Genomic DNA, 12874 nt, shown 5'->3' with positions numbered 1-12874 from the left:
ACCACCTTACACCTATCACTAGATTAGCTAACAGAAAAAAAATTGCAAATGTTGGAGAGGGAAATGAGAAAACTTGGGACACAACACACCGTTCATGGATCAGGATAAAAATTTACAAGTGTCCTCAAAGGGCTATAAAACTGTGTATACCCTTTGACCGAGTAATACTTCTAATAGGTCTATATCCCAAAGAGATTTTTTAAAAGGGGGAAATGATATATACAAAAACATTCATAATACCTATCTGTGGCAGCAAATAATTGGAATTTTAGGGGATGCCCATGTACTTGGAAAGGATAAACAAGTTGGGGTATATAATTGTGATGAAATATTCTCATGCCATGAGAACTGATGAGCAGGATGCCCAGAAAACTCTGGGAAGACTTATACGAAGTCTTGCAAAGTGAAATGAACAGAATGAGGAGAATACTATACACAGTAACAACAATACTGTAAGGATGATCAACTGTGAAAGATTTAGCTACTCTGTTCAAGGTAATGGTTCAAGACAATTCCAAAGGACCCATGGTGAAAAAATGCTATTTACCTCAAGGGAGAGAACTGTTGAAATCTGAATGTGAATAGAACCATAATTTCTTACATTATTTTTATTCCTTTATTTTGTTTATGTTTTCCTTTGCAATGTGGCCAATATGGAAATGTTTTGCATGACTGAACCTGTAAAATCAATATAAAATTCCTTAAATTCTCAAGGAAGGATGGAGGAATGAGAGGGAGAGAGTTTACAATTTAAAATTTTCAAAAAGTTATTGCTAAAAAACTTTTACATGTAATTGGGAAATACTGAAAGAAATGATTTATTTTGGGGGCAGAGTCAAGATGGTGGAGTAGAAAGACCCACATACACTAGCTCTTCCCCCACAGTCCATAAAATACCTGTAAAGAAAGATTCTCAACAAATTCTAGAGCAGCAGAAACCACAGAACAACAGAGTGGAGGCAATTTCCAGCCCAGGGAGACCAAAGGCCAACGGGAAAGGTCTGTCACACCAGACAGGGAGCAGAGCCCAGTGCAGCCTTGGCCACTGCACCTGGGCACCTGGAGGAGGACCTGAGCAGGCCTCCGGGGCAGAATCCCCAGTGGCAGCAGCAGTGGTTTGCAGATTCCTCAACCCTCAGGTCAGTGAGAGGGTTTTTTCAGCTGGCTAAGAAGGGAGCAGGGTCTTCCCATAGCTCCAGCCTCAGGCGGCAACAACAGAAGCCGCACATCAGGCTGCAGCAGCTCCCACAGCAGATCCATCCACTGTTGGATTGTAAAGACACTGGGGGATCTAAGCAGCTGATCCATACCTCAGCCCTGTCTGGCAGCTCTGCCCCCACCTAATACTCCTGGGAGAATCAAGCAGCTAATCTTTATCTCACACTTAATGGCAGCTCTGACCCTGCCTAAAGCCCCTGGGGAAATCAAGCAGCTTATGTGAATCTCAGCCTTCAGTGCTGGCTTGTGGAACTAGAGGCCAGGTGATTGTGGAAAGGAAACTACTACTCACAGATTCTAGGCACAAAACTTTGTAGTTGCTCCCAGACCAGTGTATATGCTTGATTGTGCCACCTTGGAGGAACTGAGATCTTACAGATCCCCAGAATATACCCTACTCTTGACAAAGGACCCAAAAGTCAAGTAACTGGTTGGGAGAATGCCCAAAAAAGAGAAAAAATATAAGACTATAGAAGGATGCTTTCTTGGTGAACAGATATCTCCTTCCATCCTTTCAGATGAGGAAGAACAATACTTACCATCAGGGAAAGACATAAAAGTCAAGGCTTCTGTATCCCAAACATCCAAAATAAATATTCAATGATCTCAGGCCATGGAAGAGCTCAAAAAGGATTTTGAAAATCAAGTAAGAGAGGTAGAGGAAAAATAAATGAGAGAGATGCAAGAAAAGTATGAAAAGAGAGTCAACAAAAAAAAGGAGACCCAAAAAAATGCTGAAGAAAATAACAACTTTAAAAATAGGCTAACTCAATTGGCAAAAGAGGTTCAAAAAGTCAATGAGGAGAAGAATGCTTTAAAAAGCACAATTAGCCAAATGGAAAAGGAGGTTCAAAAGCTCACTGAAGAAAACAGTTTTCAAAATTAAAATGGAGCAGATGAAAGCTAATTACTTCATGAGAAACCAAGAAATCACAAAACAAAACCAAAAGAATGAAAAAATGGAAGATAATGTGAAATATCTCACTGGAAAAACAACTGACCTGGAAAACAGATCCAGGAGAGACAATTTAAAAATTATGGCACTACCTGAAAGCCATGATCAGAAAAAGAGCCTAGACATCATCTTTCATGGAATTATAAAGGAAAACTGTCTTAATATTCTAGAATCAGAGGGCAAAATAAATATTGAAAGAATGCACTGATCACTTCCTGAAAAAGATCCAAAAAGAGAAAACTCCTAGGAACACTGTAGCCAAATTCCAGAGTTACCAGGTCAAGAAGAAAATATTGGAAGCACCTAGAAAGAAACAATTTGAGTATTGTGGAAATGCAACCAGGATAACACAAGATCTAGCAGCTTCTACATTAAGGGATTGAAAGGTGAGGAATATGATATTTCAGAAGTCAAAGGAACTAGGACTAAAACCAAGAACCACCTACCCAGCAAAACTGAGTATAATACTTCAGGGGAAAAAATGGTCTTTCAATGAAATAGAGGACTTTCAAGCATTCTTGATGAAAAGACCAGAGCTGAAAAGAAAATTTGACTTTCAAACACAAGAATCAAGAGAAGCATGAAAAGGTAAACAGAAAAGAGAAACCATAAGGGACTTACTAAAGTTGAACTGTTTATATTCCTATATGGAAAGACAATATTTGTAAGTCTTGAAACTTTTTTCAGTTATCTAAGTAGTTGGTGGGATTACACACACACACACACACACACACACACACACACACACACACACACACACACACACACACACATACACACACACACACAGAGAGAGAGAGCACAGGGGGAGTTGAATAGGAAGGGATTATATATTAAAAAAATAAAATTAAGGGATGAGAGAGGAATATATTGGGAGGAGAAATGGAAAGGGGCAAATTATCTCTCATAAAAGAGGCAAGAAAAAAACTTTTCAATGGAGGGAAAAAGGGGGGAGGTGAGAGGGAAAAGGTGAAGCTTACTCTCATCACATTTAACTAAAGGAAAGAATAAAATGCACACTCATTTTGGTATGAAAACCTATCTTACAATACAGGAAAGTGGGGGAGAAAGGGAAAAGCAGGGTGGGAGGGGATGATGGAAAGGAGGACAATGGGAGGAGGGAACAATTAGTAGTCAACACTCTTGGGGAGGGAGAAGATCAAAAGAGAGAATAGAAGAAATGGGGGGCAGGATAGGATAGAGGGAAATGCAGTCAGTCTTACACAACATGACTATTATGGAAGTCATTTGCAAAACTACACATATATAGACTATATTGAATTGTTTGCCTTCCCAATGGGGATAGGTGGGGAGGCAGGAAGGAAGAGAAGTTGGAACTCAAACTTTTAGGAATAACTGTTGAGCTGTTGAGTATTGTTCTTGCATACAAGGAAATAAGAAATATGGGTAATGGGGTATAGAAATTTATCTTGCCCCACAGAACAAAAGAGAAGATGGGGATAAGGGAAGGGAGGGATGTTAGAAGGGAGGGCAGATTGGTGGTAGAGGTAATTAGAATGCTTGGTGTTTTAGGTTTGGGGGAGGAGAGAGATGAGAAGAAAATTTGAAATTCAAAATTTTGTGGAAATGACTGTTGAAAAATTTAAATAAATTTAAAAAATAAACATATTTAAGCAATAAAGAAAGAAATAATTTATTTTTAAAAAGATGAAATCTGTACTTCTGAAAATCCGACCTTTGGTTACAATTATCTCCTTTTGGGTCAAATGAAAGAAATATAATTTCTTTTTCATATAACAATCATTTAAATGTGTAGACAACAATCATGTCATACCAAATTCTTTTGGACATGATAAATATTCTAAATGCACTCTGATTATTTTGATAGCATATGATTTCCCTAGTGTTTCAATGGAGGGAAAAAGGAGGGAGGTGAGAGGGACAAGGTGAATCTTACTCTCATCACATTTGACTCAAGGAAGGAATAAAATGTACACTCATTTTGGTATGAAAATCTATCTTACAATACAGGAAAGTGGGGGAGAAGGGGATAAGCAGGGTGGGGGGGGGGGTGATGGAAAGGAGGGCAATGGGAAGAGGGAGCAATTAGATCCCTAGTGTTTGTGCTACCCAAATGTAGATTAATCAGTAAGAAGAGCACAAGATGCTGTGACTTCCTTTATCTTGGAAAGCACTTTCATTAAATCCTACCTAACACTGCATTAAATTTTCTAGCTGCTACTGTGTCCGTTATTCTGACTGTACAGACCACTAAAACTCTAGGGAAAAAATCTGATAGAAAGTATTAAGGTAAAGATAAATGGTGAAAGAAACAAGTGTTTTTTTCATGGGTATATACCGCAAACCACATGGAGAGAAAGAAGAAATAGATAAGGAATTCAATCACAAGTCTAAGAAAGAGCCATGAGCAAATAATGATAGGCTCGGGTGAGGGTGGGATATTCAATCATCTAAATACCTACTGGAATACTCAATAACTTTGTGACTTGCTTTAATGATCAATTCATCCTGCAAAAGGCAGAGGAACCAATAAGGGGAAATTCTTTTATGACATGATTCTAACAGAGAAAAAATGGTTGCTAGAATGAGAATGATGGGAGCCCAAGATAGAAGTTATCGCTCCATCACAGAGTTTGTGACAGAGAAGAAGAAATTCTAGGCATAATCTGACATGCACCTTGGATTTTGGACAAAAAAACAACAAGATTTGAAAAGACTCAGAGGAAAGATAAATGGGATCCCATGGAGAAAAATGCTTAAAGGGAAGTCAGCACAGGAGGGATGGGAAATGTACAGGAATGAAAACCTGAAAAGCAAAAGTGAAATGATTTTAATAAGGAACAGAAATGGGACTTGTCTGAAGAGACTGACGTGGATGTAAACAGTACTTGCCAACCAACATAAGATTTAAAAGAGGAATAAATGTACAGAACAGATAAGAAAAGTGAAGTAACAGAAGTTGAACATAAGAGTTTAACACATTTCTAAAGGCACATACATAAAGTAGTATGAGAAATCCTAAGGCCTGGATTAAACTGATGCTATCAAGGAAAGTTAACGATAAAACAAAGGTTTTTGTGTTTTATATACACATACACACATACACACATACAGATAAAGACAGAGAGAGAGAAAGAGAGAGATCAGTACTTACATTGGGAGAAAAAGAAGAATCAAAAGATAAACAGGATTTTTGCATGGGGTGAATGGAACCAAAATAACTGGAACCAGGATAACTGACAGCAGAGAAGGCAAAGCTCCTAGTATTTCCCTTGGTCTGCATTGGTTGTTGTCCTTCATTCTCCAAGAAGACCAAAGTGACATCACTATAATAAATTTAAGTTTCAATGTGTCCGACTGTGGCTGATCAGACCAATACGAGCTCAGAAGGCTCCACCACAGGTTGGGCACAGAGAGTCTGTGTGAATATTTGAGGTGCATACTCCAAATGTGCACATCTTACATTTCCTTTGAGCTCTCTCAATTCTGCTTTGCTCATAGAGCACAGCACCTTTCTGATGTAGGCACATCATGTTGAGTGGTCATATGCCAGTGTCTCCCATGTTGCACAGTCAAATCCAAAGTTCTTGAGAGAGACCACGGGAACGTCCTTGTATTGCTTCTGACCAAAATTGTGATCACCTGCTCCATGTGAGCTCTCCATAAAATAGTCTTCTCAGCAAGCATACACTGCATTCAAACAATGTGCCTAGTTCATTAGAACTGCACTCTCTGAAGCACAGTTTGAATCCTTGGCAATTCAGCTCAAGCAAGGACTTCAGTGTCTGGTACCTTATCCTGCCAGGTGATCCTCAGAATCTTTCTAAGACAGCTCAAATGGAAGTGATTCAGTTTCCTGGCAGGTGCTGGTAGACTGTCCATGTTTCACAGGCATACAACAATGAGGTCACCAAAATGGCTCTGCAGAGCTTCAGTTTCGTAGTCAGTCTAATACCTCTTCTCTCCCATACTTTTCTTTGGAGCCTCCCAAACACTGAGCTAGCTCTGCCAATGCGTGCATCAACCTCATTGTCCATGTGTACATCCCTGGAAAGTACACTACCAAGGTAAGTGAACTCCACAGCATTCAAAACTTCTCCATTTGTTGTAACTGATAGTTCCACATATGTATGATATGGTGGCTGATGGAGCACCTGTGTTTTTTTGGTGTTAATTATTAGGCCAAAATTAGCACAGGCAGCAGAGAAATGATCCATACTTTGTTGCATCTCAGCTTCAGAGTCTGCACTGAGTGCACAATCATCTGCAAACAGAAAATCATGCACCAGCACTCCCTCCACTTTGGTCTTGGCTTGTAACCTTTTCAAACTGAAGAACTTACCATCAGTACAGTAGCTGACCTTGATGCCATGTTCATCCTCATTGAAAGCATTTGAAAATATGGCTGAAAATATCATGCTAAAAAGCATGGGAGCAAGCACACAGCCCTGTTTCACTCCACTGGTAACTGGGAAGCCATGAGAGCATTATCCACTATCCAGAATCTGGACAAATATGCCATCATGAAACTGATGTACAATACTGATGAACTTCTCTGGGCAACCAAATTTTAACATAATTTTCCATAAGCCCTCATGAGTAATAGTGTCAAAGGCCTTGGTCAGATCTACAAAAGTTGTGTACAGACCTCTACTATGCCCCTGGCATTTCTCCTGGAATTGCTGGTCAGCAAACACTGTATCAACTGTTCCCCAGCCCTTTCTCAAGCCACACTGGCTCTCAGGTAGATGACCATCTTCCAGGTGAAGGATCAGCCTATTAAAGAGGACTCTAGCAAGAATCTTACCAGCAATGACTGAGACAGACCCCCTTGGAATTGCCACAGGACAATCTATTTTCTTTACCTCTAGAGAGATGGACAATGGAGGCATCCTTGAACTCCTGGGGGATAACTTCCTCTTGCCATATAACCTGGAAAATTTCAGTCAGCTTTTGTATTAGCAATGTAAATTGTAAATCTCAGCTGGAAAAGAATCAGCACCAGGTGCTTTGCCACATGAAAGAGGCCTAATGGCTCTCAAAACTTCTTCTTCAGTTGGTTAAGGAGGGATTGACTTCAACCTGAGGTAAACAATCAATGACCTCAGCATTGATGAATGATGGTCTGTTGAGAACTCTATTAAAGTGTTCAGCCCATCTCTCTATGATCATGGCCTTATCACTAATCAATGTGGCTCCATCAGCACTGAGTAGTCGTGATGCACCATAGATTTTTGTCCATAAATAGCTTTCAGAGAATCATAAGAGTGCTTTGAATTGTTACTATCAGCATAAAACTGAATTTCATCTACCTTTTTACTGAGCCAGGAATCCTGCATCTCTCTAAGCTTTGCTTGTACTTTACTTTTGAAGGAATTAAATACTGCCATCTTAAAGACGGATGAACTATCCTGCTGGTAAATCCTGCAAAGAATAACCATTACATCAAAAATAAAAGAACAAAAATGATTAAGGTTAAGATGATACCCTGAAAGCACTCAGCTGCCCTTGATGAATTCAAACCATCTGGGGAAAAAAATGACTCCTCAGTGTTATGGAAAATGGGAGAGGTACCAGAAGATGGGGAAGTGCAAATGTCCAGATTTTTAAAAAATGAAAGAAAAGAGATTTTGTAAAGTAGAAATCAGTGAACTTGATTTTGATTCCTAGAAAATTCTACAAAGAATCACGAAAAAGATAGCCTGAAAAAGATAGCTGCTGAATTATCTAGAAAGGGAAGTACTCATTAGGAACAGCAAGGTGTCATAACAGATTAATCTCACTATTCTCCCCCTTATTTTTTTTTTATGCTTAATTGTTTTAATTACATGTAAGCAAAAGTATTTTACATTTAAAAAAATTTTAATTTCCAAATTCTCTCCCTGCCTTCTGCTTCCCTGCTTGGAAAGGCAAGCAATTTGATATAGATTATACATGTACAGTCAAGCAAAACACATTTCCATATTAACCACATTGCAAAAAAAAAAAAAAAAAAAAACCCCACCAAAAAAACAAGAAAAGGGAAAAAAAATGGCTGCTTTAATCTACATTCAGATTTTATCAGTTCTTTCTCTAGAGATGAATAGAACTTTTCATCATATGTCATTAGGAATAGCATAGGATCATTATACTGCTAAGAACAGCTAAGCCATTCACAGTTTATCATTGTACAATATCGTCGTTGCTATGTATTGTGTTCTCCTTAACTTCTTTCTTGTTTATATTGTGGTTAGATTTATCTAGTTCTGAGAGGGCAAAGTTTAGATTCCCTACTATTACAGTTTTATTATTTCCTCCTGTAATTCATTTCACTTTTCCTTTAAAGAATTTGAAAACTAGATCTTTTGATACATACATCTTCAGTTTTGATATTATCTCATTGTCTATATCTTTTGGCAAAATGTGGTTTCCTTGTTTATCTCTTTTAATTAGAGCTATTTTTTCCTTTGCTTTGTCTGAAATCTTGTCTGTTATTCTTGCTTTTGTAACTTCAGCTGAAGTATAATAGACTATGTTCTAGCCCCTTACTTTGTGTGTGTCTTTCTGTTTAAAGAGTGTTTCTTGTAAATAACATAATTGTAGGATTCTGATTTTTAAATCCACTTTATTACCCCCTTCCATTTTATGGCTGAGTTCTTCTCATTAACATTCATAGTTATGATGAATTGTATATTTTTTTCCATCCTATTCCCACCCCCATCCTTGTCTCTGACCATCACCTCATCCAATCTGCCCTCTCTTCTGTCATCTTCCCTCACCCCACACCCTTATCCCTCTGTATTCCTGCTTCTCAATAGGGTAAAACAGATTTCTATACCCAAGTGAATGTGCATGTAGCTTACTTCCTCTTTGAGTCTATTCTGAGGAGATCAAGGTTCAAGCATTGCTTGCCATCACCTCAAACCCTTCCCCACCCTGCATTTTCCCCTCTAGTGTAAAAGCTCTTCCTTTTGTGTCTCCTTTATGGGAAGTAATCTACCCCATTTTTCATCTCCCTTCACATTTCTCTCAGTGCATCTCTCTTTCTCACCCCTTTTATTTTTTTTGAAATCTGCCCATCATAATCATCTTACATTCGTGCCTTTTGTCTATGTATAATCCTTATAGGTGCCCTAATAATGATAACAGTAAGAGTTCTTAGAAGTTATATGTATCTTCTTCCAATATAGGAATGAAATAGTTTAACCTTATTGAGTCCTTTATGATTTCTCTTTCATATTTACCTTTTTATGCTTCTTTTTGAGTCTTGCATTTGAGCATTCTAGTCTGCTCTTGTCTTTTCATTAGGAATGCTTGAAAATACTATATTTCATTAAATATTCATGTCCCCTCAAAGGATTATATTCAGTTTTGCTGGATAGGTGATTCTTGGCTGCAATCCTAGCTTCTCTGCCCTTTAGAAGATCATATTCCAAGCCCTCTGATTCTCTAGATACAGAAACTGCCAAATCTTTTGTTATCCTGACACTGGTTCCATGATACTGGAATAATTTTTTTGGTTGCTTGGAGTATTTTCTCCTTGATCTAGGAGTTGTGGAATTTGGCTATAATATTCCAGGAAGTTTTCATTTTGGGATCCCTTTCTGGATTCTTTCAATTTGTACTTTACTTTCTGGTTCTAGGATATCAGGGCAATTTTCCTTGATAATTTCTGGAAGCATTCTGTGCAAGCTTTTTTTTTTTTTGGCCATAGCTTTAAGGTAGTCCAACATTTCTTAAATTATCTCTCCTATATCTATTTTCCTGGTCAGTTACTTTACCAATGAGATATTTCATGTTTTCTTCTATTTTTTCATTCTTTTGATTGTTTCATTGTTTCTTGATGTCTCATAGAGTTAGTAACTTCCACTCAGCCATCTCTATTTTTTGTGGAATTATTTTCCTTAGTGAGTTTTTGTGCCTCCTTTTCCATTTGGCCAATTCTACTTCTTAAGGGGATTTTTTTCTTCACGGTGATTTTTTTTTTACCTCCTTTATCATATGACCAATTCTGCTTTTTAAGTAGTCCTTCTCTTCATTGAATTTTTGTATATCATTTTTAAGGCATTTTAAAGCATTCTTATCTTCATTGGATTTTTGAGCCTCTTAACCATTTGGCCTAGTCTATTTTTTAAAGCGGTTATTTTCTTTAGTATTTTTTGTGTGTTTGTCTGCCTCCTTTAACAAGCAGATGACTTTTTTCATGATTTTCTTGCATCACTCTCATTTATTTTCCCAATTCTTCCTTTACCTCTGTTACTCAATTTTCAAAATCTTTTCTAAGCTCTTCCAGGAATTATTTTTGGGTCTATGAGCAATTCACATTTTTCCTTTGAAAGTTTACATGTAGTTATTTTGACTTCATTGTCTTTGTTCTGAGTTTCTGTCTTAGTGTTCCCTGTCATTCAAATGTCCCATGTTTGCTCATTTCCCCAGCTTATTTCTTGACTTTTAACTTTATCTTAACATTGGGCTCTGCCTTTTGGGAACGAAGGAGGCACTGTCCCAAGCTTCAGGTCTTTCTTGCTGCTGTTTTCAGAGCTAGTTCTAGGGGGTTGTATATTTTTGATAAGAAGAGTTGTAGTCACTGATCTCCTGGCCTATGGTCTGGTCTTTACCCAAGAAGAGACCTTGCTTCCCTGTAGCTACCAGTGCTAGCACTCCTCTTGGCCATGAGACCATGACTAGGTCCCCTGCAAAGTTGTAACTGCTACTCAATGGGCTGAGAACCATCAAAGCTACTGCTACTGCCAATGCAATAGCCCCAAGTCATGGCCTAACCTATACTTTTGGAGACCACCACCAGCTCTGTGAGAAAGACTTTCCCTACCAACCTAAGATTTCTTGGACTGGAAAATTATTTCACACCATCTTTTGCTGGTTCGCTGTTTCAGAATTCAATTTGATGAGTTATTTTAGAATTGTTTGGAGGGGAATTTGAAAGAGCTCAGTTGAATGCTTGTCTACTGCGCCAACTTGGCTCTGCCTCTCCTAGTCTCATTTTTTTTTTTTTTGACAGGGTTACTGAATTAGCAAAAAACTCAAACTTTGTGGATAGTTTACCTAAAAATTTGAAAATACTTGATCAAGTATTTCACCATTTTTGAGGGGGAAAAAATATGAAACTAGTAATCACATACACACAGACACAAACACATATGCAAGGGACAGATAACACTATAGATGACAGAGTCAGAATCCAAAAGGATCATCACAGGATACAGTATCGGGACAAATGCAGTAAGAATACAATCAAGAGAATTATACTATATTACAATCAACAGTAACCAAGTCAGGAGTATAAGAAAAGGGAAGCATGGCTAGATAACAATCTAAAAACAATCTGAAACAGATATGTATGTGTAGAGCCCATATGAGATTGCATGCCACCTTGGGGAGGGAGGGGAAAGAGAGGGGGAGAAAAATTTGGAACTTATTGAAGTAACTGTTGAAAAATGAAAACAAATTTTGAGGGGAAAAAAGAACAAAAAAAAATTAAAATAAAAAATTAAAACAATCTGAGAGTATAAGTAGACTCTAAGCTCAATATAAATTATAAAGTGATGTGGAAGTGAGAAATTTTACTGAAATCTTGGGCTACAAACAGAAGGACTACTTCCAGGAACAGGGAGGTCAGTTCCAGTATATTCTACCTTCATCCAATCTTATGCTGAGTACTATGCTAGGGTCTGGATTCCACAATTGAATAAGGGCATTGATAAGTCAGAGAGTGTCCAAAGAAAAGACACAAAGATGGTGAAGAGGCTTTCAACCATATCACATAAGGATCACTGAAGGAAATGTGAATGTTTAACATTGACAAGAGAAGATTCAGAGGAAAATGAAACCAATCTTCAAAAATTTAAAGGGGTGTCATGAAAGTAGGACTAAAATCTTTCCATTTGCCCTAGAGGGCAGAATCAGGTAAAAGGTCAAAATAGAAAGAAGATATTACTTGATCTAAACTGGACCCTAGATGGTACATGACAATCTCTGCAGTCTAATCTTTGATTTAATTTTTCATATTCAATAAAGTGGCTATTCCAAATTTTATCTTCACAAGTCTCTAAACAACCCCCTTCTTCCTTCTTAGCAGAAGAACCAACCTAACCTTTTACTGAAAAAAGCTAGACATTTCATCCTGTACTCTTTCTTTTCCAGTAGTCCATTTCCGAGTTTGACATTCTGTTCTGTCACTTACTACCTTGATTACCTGAGTTACCTGGGGAAGGTACCTTCTCTGGGCTTCAATTTTGTCATCAACAAAATGCTGATATTAGAATAGATCTTTGAAGTTTTATATCTCTAGATCTTCTCCTGAAGATCATAAATTCTATAATCTAATGATCCAAATTCAAGTATTCTGAATTTCCTTATCAGTCACTTATTTGGTTGATATTAGTCAAGGGAATAAAAATAAGTAAAACATATGTACAGACTTATGAATACAGCAGCAGAATTTTCAAGAGCAATTAAATAAAGACAGACATTTAAATATTGTAAGCAAAATTATTATAATGTTACATAAATATTGTAATATAACTAAGTGGTTAGATAGCTTGATTCATACTTTTTAACTATGCAAAAAAAGGTATAAGATATCTCTAGGATAGAATCTATCAGTATTTTAAATAGCACTCAAAATTCAAGAGGCACATTTTTTTATTTCTCCTACTGCTTACCATTCCTCATACCACACAATTCATTCAAAATAGCACAAAAAATACAGATACCCAAGAC

The 12874-nt window shown here is 37.5% G+C and overlaps 1 protein-coding gene across 4 annotated transcripts in view; it reads right to left on the bottom strand.

Annotated features, from left to right (window-relative positions):
• Nucleotides 1–12874, bottom strand: part of COP1 (COP1 E3 ubiquitin ligase) — a 251041-nt gene that overhangs the window by 84516 nt on the left and 153651 nt on the right. The gene's annotated exons all lie outside the window — the stretch shown is intronic.

This window comes from Notamacropus eugenii, chromosome 2, assembly GCF_028372415.1.
Source record: "Notamacropus eugenii isolate mMacEug1 chromosome 2, mMacEug1.pri_v2, whole genome shotgun sequence".
NCBI classification, from domain to species: Eukaryota; Metazoa; Chordata; class Mammalia; order Diprotodontia; family Macropodidae; genus Notamacropus; species Notamacropus eugenii.
Note: the sequence above shows the minus strand (reverse complement) of the source record. Positions and strands in the feature narration are given on the sequence as shown.